The sequence below is a fragment of the Rhinoderma darwinii genome, chromosome 6 (assembly GCF_050947455.1).
Source record: "Rhinoderma darwinii isolate aRhiDar2 chromosome 6, aRhiDar2.hap1, whole genome shotgun sequence".
NCBI lineage: Eukaryota > Metazoa > Chordata > Amphibia > Anura > Rhinodermatidae > Rhinoderma > Rhinoderma darwinii.
Genome location: NC_134692.1, coordinates 6,014,222 through 6,027,138, shown reverse-complemented (window position 1 = coordinate 6,027,138; position 12,917 = coordinate 6,014,222).

Below are 12,917 nucleotides of genomic sequence, written 5' to 3'. Positions count from 1 at the left end.
GCCAAGGTAAGTGGCGAGAGGGGGGGCAGGTGTGCGACACAAACTGGCAGTAATTCTTTGCAGGAGAAGTGGTTCTGTGGCTAAGGGAGTGGAAAGTGACGAGGCGGGAGTGTGCCAGGGGCGATACGCACTCTGAGAGGGGCTCTGTGGCGGGACAGGGGGAGACAAGTGGGCAGAGGCTTTGTGGGAGACAGAAGGAGTGAGGGGGGGCAACAAAACATAAAATAATAGCACTGTAGCTGCTGATTTTACACTGCAGAGTCAGCAAAATGCAGTTATAGCTGCTGCTTCCTAAGCCTGTAAACTCAACGGTCTTTCACCACTGTTGCACGCCTTATACTGTCTCCGCCTCCTCCTTACATGTCGCCTGCTTAGACACCAAACCATAATTTATATACAAGAATATAACTACTATAATACTGCCCCTATATACAAGAATATAACTACTATAATACTACTCCTATGTACAAGAATATAACTACTATAATACTGCCCCTATATACAAGAATATAACTACTATAATACTGCTTCTATATACAAGAATATAACTACTATAATACTGCACCTATATACAAGAATATAACTACTATAATACTGCCCCCTATATACAAAGATATAACTACTATAATACTGCCCCTATATACAAGAATATAACTACTATAATACTGCCCCCTATATACAAGAATATAACTACTATAATACTGCACTCTATATACAAGAATATATCTACTATAATACTGCCCCTATATACAAGAATATAACTACTATAATACTGCCCCCTATATACAAGAATATAACTACTATAATACTGCCCCTATATACAAGAATATAACTACTATAATACTGCCCCCTATACACAAGAATATAACTACTATAATACTGCTCCTATATACAAGAATATAACTACTATAATACTACCCCTATATACAAGAAGATTACTATAATACTGCCCCCTATATACAAGAATATAACTACTATAATACTGCTCCCTATATACAAGAATATAACTACTATAATACTGCCTCCTATATACAAGAATATAACTACTATAATACTGCCTCCTATATACAAGAATATAACTACTATAATACTGCACCCTATGTACAAGAATATAACTAATATAATACTGCCCCCTATACACAAGAATATAACTACTATAATACTGTCCTTATATACAAGAATATAACTAACATAATACTGCCCCCTATATGCAAGAATATAACTACTATAATACTGCCCCTATATACAAGAATATAACTACTATAATGCTGCCTACTATATACAAGAATATAACTACTATAATACTGCTCCTATATACAAGAATACAACTACTATAATACTGCCCCTATGTACAAGAATATAACTGCTATAATACTGCCCCTATATACAAGAATATAACCACTATAATACAGCCCCTATATACAAAAATATAACTACTATAATTATCTTTTTTATTTGAAAACTTGCAACAAATTATTACAATACCTTTGCAATACACTCATAACAGATAAAGAAAATAAACGTATGTCTCTTAATAACATCTCAATCATTAAACAAACCATAATATATGAATATTGCTCCAGTATAGATTGTTTCAACTATTTTTCATGATATTATTCTAGACAGTATTAAAGGAGAGTTCTTCTTTATTGGTGACCGGGCAGCATCGCGCACACCACAGATGGGACACGGTCACCACATTTATGACATATAGTAAACCTCTATGATATAAACGGAGTTCGGGCTAGAAGTCTCCATACAGCAGCTGAGAGTTTCACTGTCCCCCTAGATGTGGTGACTGCAGGGACACAGCAGGGACATTACTCTGTAGATAAGTCTCTTGTATAAAGATGACATTGGTTTTGTCGTCAGACAAACGCTGGAATATCGCCTGCCGCCTGCTCCTATTCTTCACACTGTTCACATTGATGGAGGTGATTTTCAGCCTCATCCTGGTTACAGATCTTTCCTACTTTTTTTCCTTCTTCCACTGCTATGTCCTGTAACACCCCATCTTTTGGTGGACATTGGGGGGTCAGCGTCTTCATCCTGAGGTTCGTCATCTGGGTTGTGTGAGGAGACTTGCTCCAACTCTGCTTCTTCTTCCTGGTCATATTCCCCCAGCGCACAGTAACGTCCCCCAGTTATCGCCAGCACTGGAGACTCCGGTGATTTCTTTGCAGCAATGATTTTTTTCCTAGAAGAATCATCTGTTTTACTTCTCCTTTTAACCGTCTGAAATCCCTCCTCATCCATACTGGTCGCTGCGGCTGGATCAGCTGGTTTTTTACTGGCCGCTGCAGCTAGATCAGCTGGTTTTTTACTGGCCGCTGCGGCTGGATCTGCTGGTTTTTTACTGCCCGCTGCGGCTGGATCAGCTGGTTCCTTGCTGGTCACTGCGGCTGGATCAGCTGGTTCCTTACTGGTCACTGCGGCTGGAACAGCTGGTTCTTTACTGGTGTTGGGCAGATATTTAGATGTTTTGGTGACAGAGTGACTGGATATTTTACTTTTAGCATGACCTCTATTTTCAGTGGCTGGTGACACTTGTGCAGCATCCACAGATGGGACATTCGTCTCTGGAGCACGATCTCTGGTACTTTGGCTCACATCATCGTTGGGGTTTCCAGGTTCTGGGGTTGTATCTACACATATGGAGACATCCTCCTGGTCTTCCTCCATGGCTCCTTTAAAGGTCTCCTCTTTATTATGTTCTGCATGCAGACACTCCCGGAATGTATGTCCAGGTCCTAAGCACAGGTTACATATGACAGGTCCTGTACAATCGTCCTTCACATGCCCAAACTGACCACATAGTGAGCACTTAATACGGGAACAGTTGAATGCCAAGTGTCTGCCCCCACATCTATGGCACAGTCGCGGTTGACCAGGGTAGTAACATACGCCTCTCTCCGAGCCCAGGTAGAAGCAGTGCGGCAGATGTCTGGTCACTCCATTCTCCTGAACCAGCTGGATCTTGACAGAATATCCTCGATTCCAGATCTCCTCCTCATCATAGATCTTTGTTGGCAGTCTCTTCACCTCACAATATCTGCTCAACCAGTGCTGCAAATCTGCCAGGGCCACCACCTCAGACTGGAACAGGACGGTGGCGGTGACTACCTGGGGTTTAGTCAGCTGGATGACATGTAGATGCTCCCACATCGCGTGCTCCTTTGTATCGTTATAAATACTCCAGAATAAATCTAGACTATATTGCAGCTTGAAACTGATGTCATAATTCCTGCTGGAGGGAACGTGGATCAGAGCGAACACCTCAGAAGCTTTAAACTTCATAAACTCCTTCAACAAAACTTTCCCATTGTAGAGTCTGGATGGGAGGTTTTCCTCTGGTCCTGAGTACCTGATTCTGACCGCGTTCCTCCTCTGAGGTGTGGGGTTAGTCGGTCTTGTGACGCTGGAGAACAGTCTCCTGTACTGAGGTCTGTCAGCAGGTGGGTCAGGACTGGACCTCTCCTCAGCTGATTGTACTGCAGATCCTCCTGTGTCTGCTCCTGATCGCTGTGTAACCTGCGCTCCATTCACTGACACTGCGGGCGGCTGAACCTCCAGAACAGGGTCTGCAATGTCCGCCTCAGCCTGTGCCGCTGGTTCATCAGATATCAGACTGTCAATCACCGCGCTGAGCGAGGTCTCACTTATAATATCAGGACATGAGGCACTTTCTTGCTCACTCACAGGAGTGCCACTCGCATTCACTTCATCAGTACTGCACATAGAGTCTACTGCAGTTAACCCCTCGTCGGCTGGCACACATTTCTCTGCAGCTTTAGCAGCATTTGTGTTTGCTGATTGCACAGACCCCACACATGATGAGAGATGTGATCCTCCAGCCACTGCACACTCATATCTTCCAGGGTTTCCCTGCTCCACAATATTATAGTCAGTGTCTTTTTTTGCAATGATATTTTTTCTCTTCATAGTTTGGGCTCTGGTCTCCCTTTTGTTCTCAATTGCCCAGTTCTTTATTTTGGGTACTGTGCATGATTCTTTCTGCAATCTCTCCTTCAATATCACCAGCTCACGTGTGCAAACATCCAGACACTCACATTTCATCAGCTTTGCCTTTGGATCAGTCTCTTGGTTAATTTCAGTTCTCAATTTGCGAACTTGCATTTCCATTTTAAAGATATTTTTCTTTGTCATTTTTGTGCACAATTCACCAACATCATGAGATTCAGTTGACTCACCAGCCACCATTTCCAGATCATCACCTCCACCATCTCCATGCTGCAGGCCAAACTCCAGACTCAAGGCTTTCCCAGGATCATCAGCCCAGGACCCCTCCCCTCCACCTGGGTCAGAAGCCATGCATAGTCCTAACAGGGAGCTCACAAGCACACGTCTATCCTCTCCTATGGACAAGAATATAACTACTATAATACTGCCCCTATATGCAAGAATATAACTACTATAATACTGCTCCTATATACAAGAATATAACTACTATAATACTGCCTCCTATATACAAGAATATAACTGCTATAATACTGCCCCTATATACAAGAATATAACTACTATAATACTGCTCCCTATATACAAGAATATAACTACTATAATACTGCCTCCTATATAGAAGAATATAACTACTATAAAACTGCCTCGTATATACAAGAATATAACCACTATAATACTGCCCCTATATACAAGAATATAACTACTATACTACTGCCCCCTATATACAAGAATATAACTATTATAATACTGCTCCTATATACAAGAATACAACTACTATAAGGGTATGTGCACACACACTAATTACGTCCGTAATGGACGGACGTATTTCGGCCGCAAGTCCCGGACCGAACACAGTGCAAGGAGCCGGGCTCCTAGCATCATACTTATGTACGACGCTAGGAGTCCCTGCCTTGCTGCAGGACAACTGTCCCGTAGTATAATCATGTTTACAGTACGGGACAGTTGTCCTGCAGCGAGGCAGAGACTTCTAGCATCGTACATAAGTATGATGCTAGGAGCCCGGCTCCTTGCACTGTGTTCGGTCCGGGACTTGCGGCCGAAATACGTCCGTCAATTACGGACGTAATTAGTGTGTGTGCACATACCCTAATACTGCCCCTATATACAAGAATATAACTGCTATAATACTGCCTCCTATATATAAGAATATAACTACTATAATACTGCTTCTATATATAAGAATATAACTACTATAATAATGCCCCCTATATACAAGAATATAACTACTATAATACTGCCCCTATATACAAGAATATAACTGCTATAATACTGCTCCTATATACAAGAATATAAGTACTATAATACTGCCCCTATATACAAGAATATAACTACTATAATACTGCCTCCTATATACAAGAATATAACTACTATAATACTGCCCCCTATATATAAGAATATAACTACTATAATACTACCCCTATATACAAGAATATAACTACTATAATACTGCCCATATATACAAGAATATAACTACTATAACACTGCCCCTATATACAAGAATATAATTACTATAATACTGCTCCTATATACAAGAATATAACTACTATAATACTGCTCCTATATACAAGAATTTAACTACTATAAACTGCCCCTATATACAAGAATATAACTACTATAATACTGCCCCTATATACAAGAATATAACTACTATAATACTGCCCCTATATACAAGAATATAACTACTATAATACTACCCCTATATACAAGAATATAACTACTATAATACTGCTCCTATATACAAGAATATAACTACTATAATACCGCCCCCTGTATACAAGAATATAACTACTATAATACTACCCCTATATACAAGAATATAACTACTATAATACTACAAGAATATAAGTACTATAATACTGCCCTCTATATACAAGAATATAACTACTATAATACTGCCCTCTATGTACAAGAATATAACTACTATAATACTGCCCCCTATATACAAGAATATAACTACTATAATACTGCCCCTATATACAGGAATATAACTACTATAATACTGCCCCTATATACAAGAATATAACTACTATAATACTGCCCCTATATACAAGAATATATCTACTATAATACTGCCCCTATATACAAGAATATAACTACTATAATACTGCTCCTATATACAAGAATCTAACTACTATAATACTGCCTCCTATATACAAGAATATAACTACTATAATACTGCCCCTATATACAAGAATATAACTACTATAATACTGCCCCCTATATACAAGAATATAACTACTATAATACTGCTCCTATATACAAGAATATAACTACTATAATACTGCCCTCTATATACAAGAATATAACTACTATAATACTGCCCCCTATATACAATAATATAACTACTATAATACTGCTCCCTATATACAAGAATATAACTACTATAATACTGCTCCTATATACAAGAATATAACTACTATAATACTGCCTCCTATATACAAGAATATAACTACTATAATACTGCCCCTATATACAAGAATATAACTACTATAATACTGCCCCTATATACAAGAATATAACTACTATAATACTGCCCCTATATACAAGAATATAACTACTATAATACTGCTCCTATATACAAGAATATAACTACTATAATACTGCTCCTATATACAAGAATATAACTACTATAATACTGCTCCTATATACAATAATATAACTACTATAATACTGCTCCCTATATTCAAGAATATAACTACTATAATACTGCTCCTATATACAAGAATATAACTACTATAATACTGCCCCTATATACAAGAATATAACTACTATAATACTGCTCCCTATATACAAGAATATAACTACTATAATACTGCTCCTATATACAAGAATATAACTACTATAATACTGCCCCTATATACAAGAATATAACTACTATAATACTGCCCCTATATACAAGAATATAACTACTATAATACTGCTCCTATATACAAGAATATAACTACTATAATACTGCCCCTATATACAAGAATATAACTACTACAATACTGCTCCTATATACAAGAATATAACTACTATAATACTGCTCCTATATACAAGAATATAACTACTATAATACTGCCTTTATATACAAGAATATAACTACTACAATTTCCAACGGGTACTAGATTTTTTATTTGTGACTGTAGTTTCAATTACATTGATGTCAGTTATGATTTTTATCATCTTGGAATATATATAATTCCCTCCCCTGAGTTTCAGTAGTTTATGTAGAATGATCAACGGATACAATGAAATTATTTGGTCTGGATAAATATTAGTTACAATATTTGTTTTATACTTATAAATGCCCTTCCGTTAGATTTTCCCATACAGCGAGCACATACAGTCCTATACAGATGTCAGGCACTGAGGTCGTGTTTGTTATTCCTGCTCTGACTCTATTGATAATCCCTTCCCACATCCATTCTACACATTTAATGAGATATAACGTTGGACGTGTTGGATCCGGTGGTGTTGCCAGCAATGTTACTGGTGTCACTGACCTAGGTGTAATGTGTGACCTTGCAGTTTCATTACTGATATAATTCTTTCAATATTCTTCCCTTTTCTGTTTTTGTTCCATAAATATTAAATGAATAATGGAAAGTTTAGAAGGTGAAATCTGTGGTTGATGGAGGATTACTGGGTATTGTCCTGGCCTAGCGTAATACAAGGTAAAGGTTATTAAACAATGTATCATTTGTACTTTATTTTGTTTCAATTTATATTTGCTAATATAACATTAAAGGGGTAATATTGATGGCCGATATCACTCACCGATCTGATATTGATGACCTTTCCTAGGGATAGGTTATGAATATCAAAATCCCAGAAAACAGGAGTATTCTAGGCATAGCAAGTGACAAAATGTCTCTAAGATTTGCTTTCAGTGGCTGTGGTAGTCCAACTGTAGGGAGCCCCGCCGATCACGAGGAAAGGGCCCCTGAGGCATTTGGACTGTTGTGATGCTGTGCAGGGAAGGTGCCAAGGTGCTCCATCCATGTCTACAACCCCTTCATTCATGTAATCGGTGGAGTCACCACAGCCCCTTGGTTCTTGGGGCATCTGCCCCACCGATCACGCATTGATGGCTGTATACTGCCGGAGAACCACCTTACCCTTACTGTATGTCTGTTGCACATGACCATGTGCCACTCTGGCCATTTTTCCTGGCACACTTTAGCGGATGAATCGGGTCCGTGGAAACGAATCCAACTTCCCGATTCGTGGATAGATATGACATGTCCTATCTTTCCACGGATCACTGACGGGACCCGGCAGGCACACACGGTCGTGTGCATGAGGCATTAGACATTTTTTTGCTTCAGTTAATAAATTTGGGTAAAAAAATTATCTTTATAGAACTAGTAACTATTTTTAATAGATAGTATTTACATTAGGAAGATATTATATTGCAAAGAATGAAGTGGCATTTTAAAGGTCAAAAGTAAAAATAAACAAGAAACTTTTTTTATGTTAATATAAGATACTTATGAATTCTGGTCAGATTTATTTGTTAACCTCTTATTATAATTTGTGAGTTAAGAAATCATCCACCATACCTGAGCGTGGCGTGCGTCAGAAACGCTGTGACTAAATGAAGTCGGTTATGCAATCAACAAATATAGGTGTCTCTCTGCGTGCGCTACTCTAAACCGCTTGCAATGCGATTGTAGGATTTATACTTATATATGAAATGACCAGACCTCGGTCTATTAAAACATACCTTACAAAAGACAAAATAAGAAAATCAAATAAAAATAACTGGTAAAAAGTTACAAAAAAATCTACTAAAAAATCAACACAATAAAATAAAGCAAATTAAATAAGCGTCACATGCTAGTAAATTATCTATAACAATATAACATAGAACTTCTACAACCCCCACAAAATGGGATTCAATTTGCTTAAAATCACAGAAAAAGGCGAAACTTACTGGTACAAGGGCAGTTGGGAGACAAAAATTCTCAACGGGCTGCAGACAACACAATGCTACATGGGGGGATATTGGTATCTTAACTTGCCCTCGTATATTTAGGTTTATACAAGTAAGGCTATGTTCACACGCAGAGTCAAAAACGTCTCAAAATACGGAGCTGTTGAGATGAATGAAACTGATTTTCAGTCGCAGAAATTTCTGCAACAAAATCTGCCGCATGTGAATCCGCCCTAAAGCTGGGTTCCAATGACCTATTTTCAGACATAATGGAAGCGTTTTACGCCTCAAATTACGTCTGAAAAAACGCCTCCAATAGGTCGGCAAACATCTGCCCATTACTTTCAATGGGTTTGCCGATGTTCTGTGCCGACGACCTGTCATTTTACGCGTCGCTGTCAAAAGACGGCGCGTAAAATTACAGCCTCGTCAAAAGAAGTGCAGGACACTTCTTGGGACGTAATTGGAGCCGTTTTTAGTTGAATCCAATGAAGAACAGCTCCAAGTTACGTCCGTAAAAGACGCCGCGCAAAACGCGAGTACGAGCATTTACGTCTGAAATTCAGGAGCTGTTTTCTCCTGAAAACGGCTCTGTAATTTCAGACATAATTGCAGTTATCGTGTGCACATACCCTAACTGTGTGACCGACACCTTACAGAAGACTTATCTTTGTGCTATAATACTTAGCAGCCGCCCCCTCATGGATGATGGGTGTGAGAGTGGCGGCTCCTCAGTATTTTACACCTGGACAATCTCCCTCCATGTAGCATTGTGTCTGAATCCTGCTGAGAATTGGCGTTTTAACCTGCTCAGTAAATAACAACTCAAAAATAAGTTTAACACATTATTATTTCTGATTGATGATTCACCTGCTATAGGGGGCGCCACAGATGGCCTGGATCTTAATATGAACTGTCCAGCTTTGTCTATCACTGTTATTACATTATGTATGGAGCTGTTATGTGGTCTCTGTATGTTGATAACATTTGAGCGCTGTATGGTGGTATTTATATTGAGGCACTGCCACTTAGGCGCTGTACAGTATATACTATATACTATTGTTATTTGGGCAACTGTTTGAAAGTGTGGACATTATGTAGCTGTATATGGCACTGTTATTTTGACACCTTACTGTATGGTGAATATAATCAGACACTTTTTGTTCTGGTTATTTCTGCACTTTATGACAGTACACCATATAGAGGTAAAAAGTAGAAAAAAAAAATCGACGACACTCACCATTTAGTAGAATTTTAATTTAATGTTGCAGCAGGCAAACAAAGGCAGTATGGATGTGGAGCACAAGCCTATATGGTGTCAATATGCCTATTGACTGCATATAAAGGGGAGCTAACAGAAAGTACCGCACAAGACACCACCAGCCAAGGACCGGCCCCGAGCTCATGTCACTCATACAGGCACCAGAACTTTCTGAATGATGAAATGACGTAGACTGATCCCCACGGGAAAGGGGGGACACAAACTCCCATCACAGGAGCAGACAGGAGGTCGGACTGCAGGGATGTGACGGTAATATATATGACAAATGTGCAGGACTGGATAGACAATCAGGTGGGGGGGGGTGTTGTAATGGGGAGTGGTGTTTCTGCTGGAGGTTTTCCTGAATCATTAACTTATAGGTCCCCGAAAATGGAGGGCACCTCACCCGTCCAAAAAAAATATAAAGTTATGAAATTGCAGAGGGCAAAAATAATATTTTTTTTAATGAATCTTCAAGAGGCTGTCGCATCATGACAACCGCATTTTAAATTGAAGCAGCTCTGATCAGCTGATCGTCATGGGTCCGGCATCAGAAACCCCAAAAGGATGAGCTGTATTAGCGGGGGAAGCTGCGGCTTGCCAAACATTTAGACATTTAAAGGGTTATTCCCATATTAGACACTTGTTGCATATCCTTTTCGGGGGTTAAAAGGACCATTTGATGGACCTTTATCATACACGGGGCAGAAAAACAAAGGTGCACGCCGTTAATAATCATATTTCCTCATCGCCCATTTTTCTAGACATTTTTTAAAACTGTCACGGAAAGTGCATAATAAATTTGGCGTAAAGCATGTCCACCACATTTCTAGCGCTATTAGTGGCAGAATTGTGGTTTTCATTTGTTTAGAGAATCTCCCCTAAGTGCAAAAATGAAAAAATGGAAACAATCAAAGGTAAATAAATGGAAAGAAGAAAATTTGGATGAATTTTGATAAAGACCTAAAAACACAGCAGCCCGCAGCCAAAATAAGTAAAGCGTTGTCTATGGAAATACAGTAACAATTCTGGTGCGAATACGTATTTATAAAAATGTAAATGAATTTAAAAACCACAAATACACAGACTGAACGGCCACTTTATACACCAGGATTGGAGCTCGCTTGTAAGGAAATGAGAAACGTGACCTACAAAGTGCGGCATAAAATCTCACGAGCACGTTTTCCGTTGATCAGTTTTCCGTGTGAATCCACATTAGAATTGGGAAATTGAGCGATCTGAGCGACTTGGAACGAGGCCTCCTGGTCATCAGTACTAGAGTAGCCGGGGCACGTATTTAAAAAACTGCCCACCTTGTTTACAACGGTGTGGAGAGTGAACGGATAATGATGTGATGGAGGAAAAACATCCAGCAAAAGGGAAACCTGCGGACGTCAGCAACTCGTCAATGAAAGGGTCAGAGAAGGAGGTGAAGAACGTTCTGAGGAACAGGCGGTAAAGCAAATTGCAGCCCAGTACAATTATGAAGCTCCAACTAACGTGTCCGAATGCACAACTCCTCGCTCCTTAGCACGGATTGGCTAGAACAGCAGACGACCAGTTTGAGGGCCATCGAGGAAAACAGAAGGGAACGACTCCAGTGGACAAAAGAATGCAAAAACTGGATTGCTGATAAGTGAAAAACCTTGTCTGGTCAGATGATCCAGATTTCTGTGGCACCAGGTTGATGGGAGGGTCAGAATTTGGCGCAGGCAGCATGAAGCGATGAACCCGTCCTGTCCGGTGTAAACAGGTCTGGCTGGTGGAGGTGCAGTAATGGTGCGGGGGATGTTTTCTTGGCACCCTGGCTCTTCGGAGAATGTGTTGGACATTTGACCAGTAGATCTCACCTAAGCAATGGGGCCGACCAAGTCCATCCCTCCATGGCAGCTATTTACCCTATGGTAGAAGGAGACTTTACTGCAAGTAGCGATTCCGTCCGCATGGGACAATATTCCTGCGGAAAGATTTTAACACTTTGGAAGCTCTGCCACCGTATTTTTCTAAACTATTACAGTATCTGAAGGCCAGGGATGGAAATCTCAAGAAACCAATATTAGTTCAGATTCGACTCATTACCAGGACTTGTTCAATAAACAAATATTTAATTTCATTAATTCTAAACACTTTCTTCAAACTGGAAATCCCAGCGCATCCTCAGAGTTCTTCACGGAACCTTAATTAGCTCAACGGCTTGTCCTTCACACTCACCCCCGACCCTAATGGAAGACGAGGATCTGCAATGTATAAATCAGATCTTATTGTTCTAAGGAACTACGTAGGCATAAGAGCAAAACAAAACGGAATAATATATCCAATAGTTGTCACTGACGTCTGCACCAGGAGGAAGTTTAAGGCAACATGGCAGCCGCCAATACTCAATTACAGTCACATTTAATAATAATAATAATTATAATAATAATTAATAATAATAAAAAAAAAATATAATAATAATAATAATCTAATAATAATAATAATCTAATAATAATAATAATAATCTAATAATAATAATAATGATTGCTATTGTCATATTATTTGTTAGTTTTCTCATTTGTTTAGCTATTTTGTTCATACTAAATGTTTATTTTTAGAAATGTAATAATTATATCTTTAATTGCAATTTCATTTTAATAAACACATAAATGAAAAATAACCATCATCCACTAATGTAACTAAAGTTATAGAATAGGAATAAATATATATATAATTTTTTTTATTATTTTTTTTACTAGATTGAGT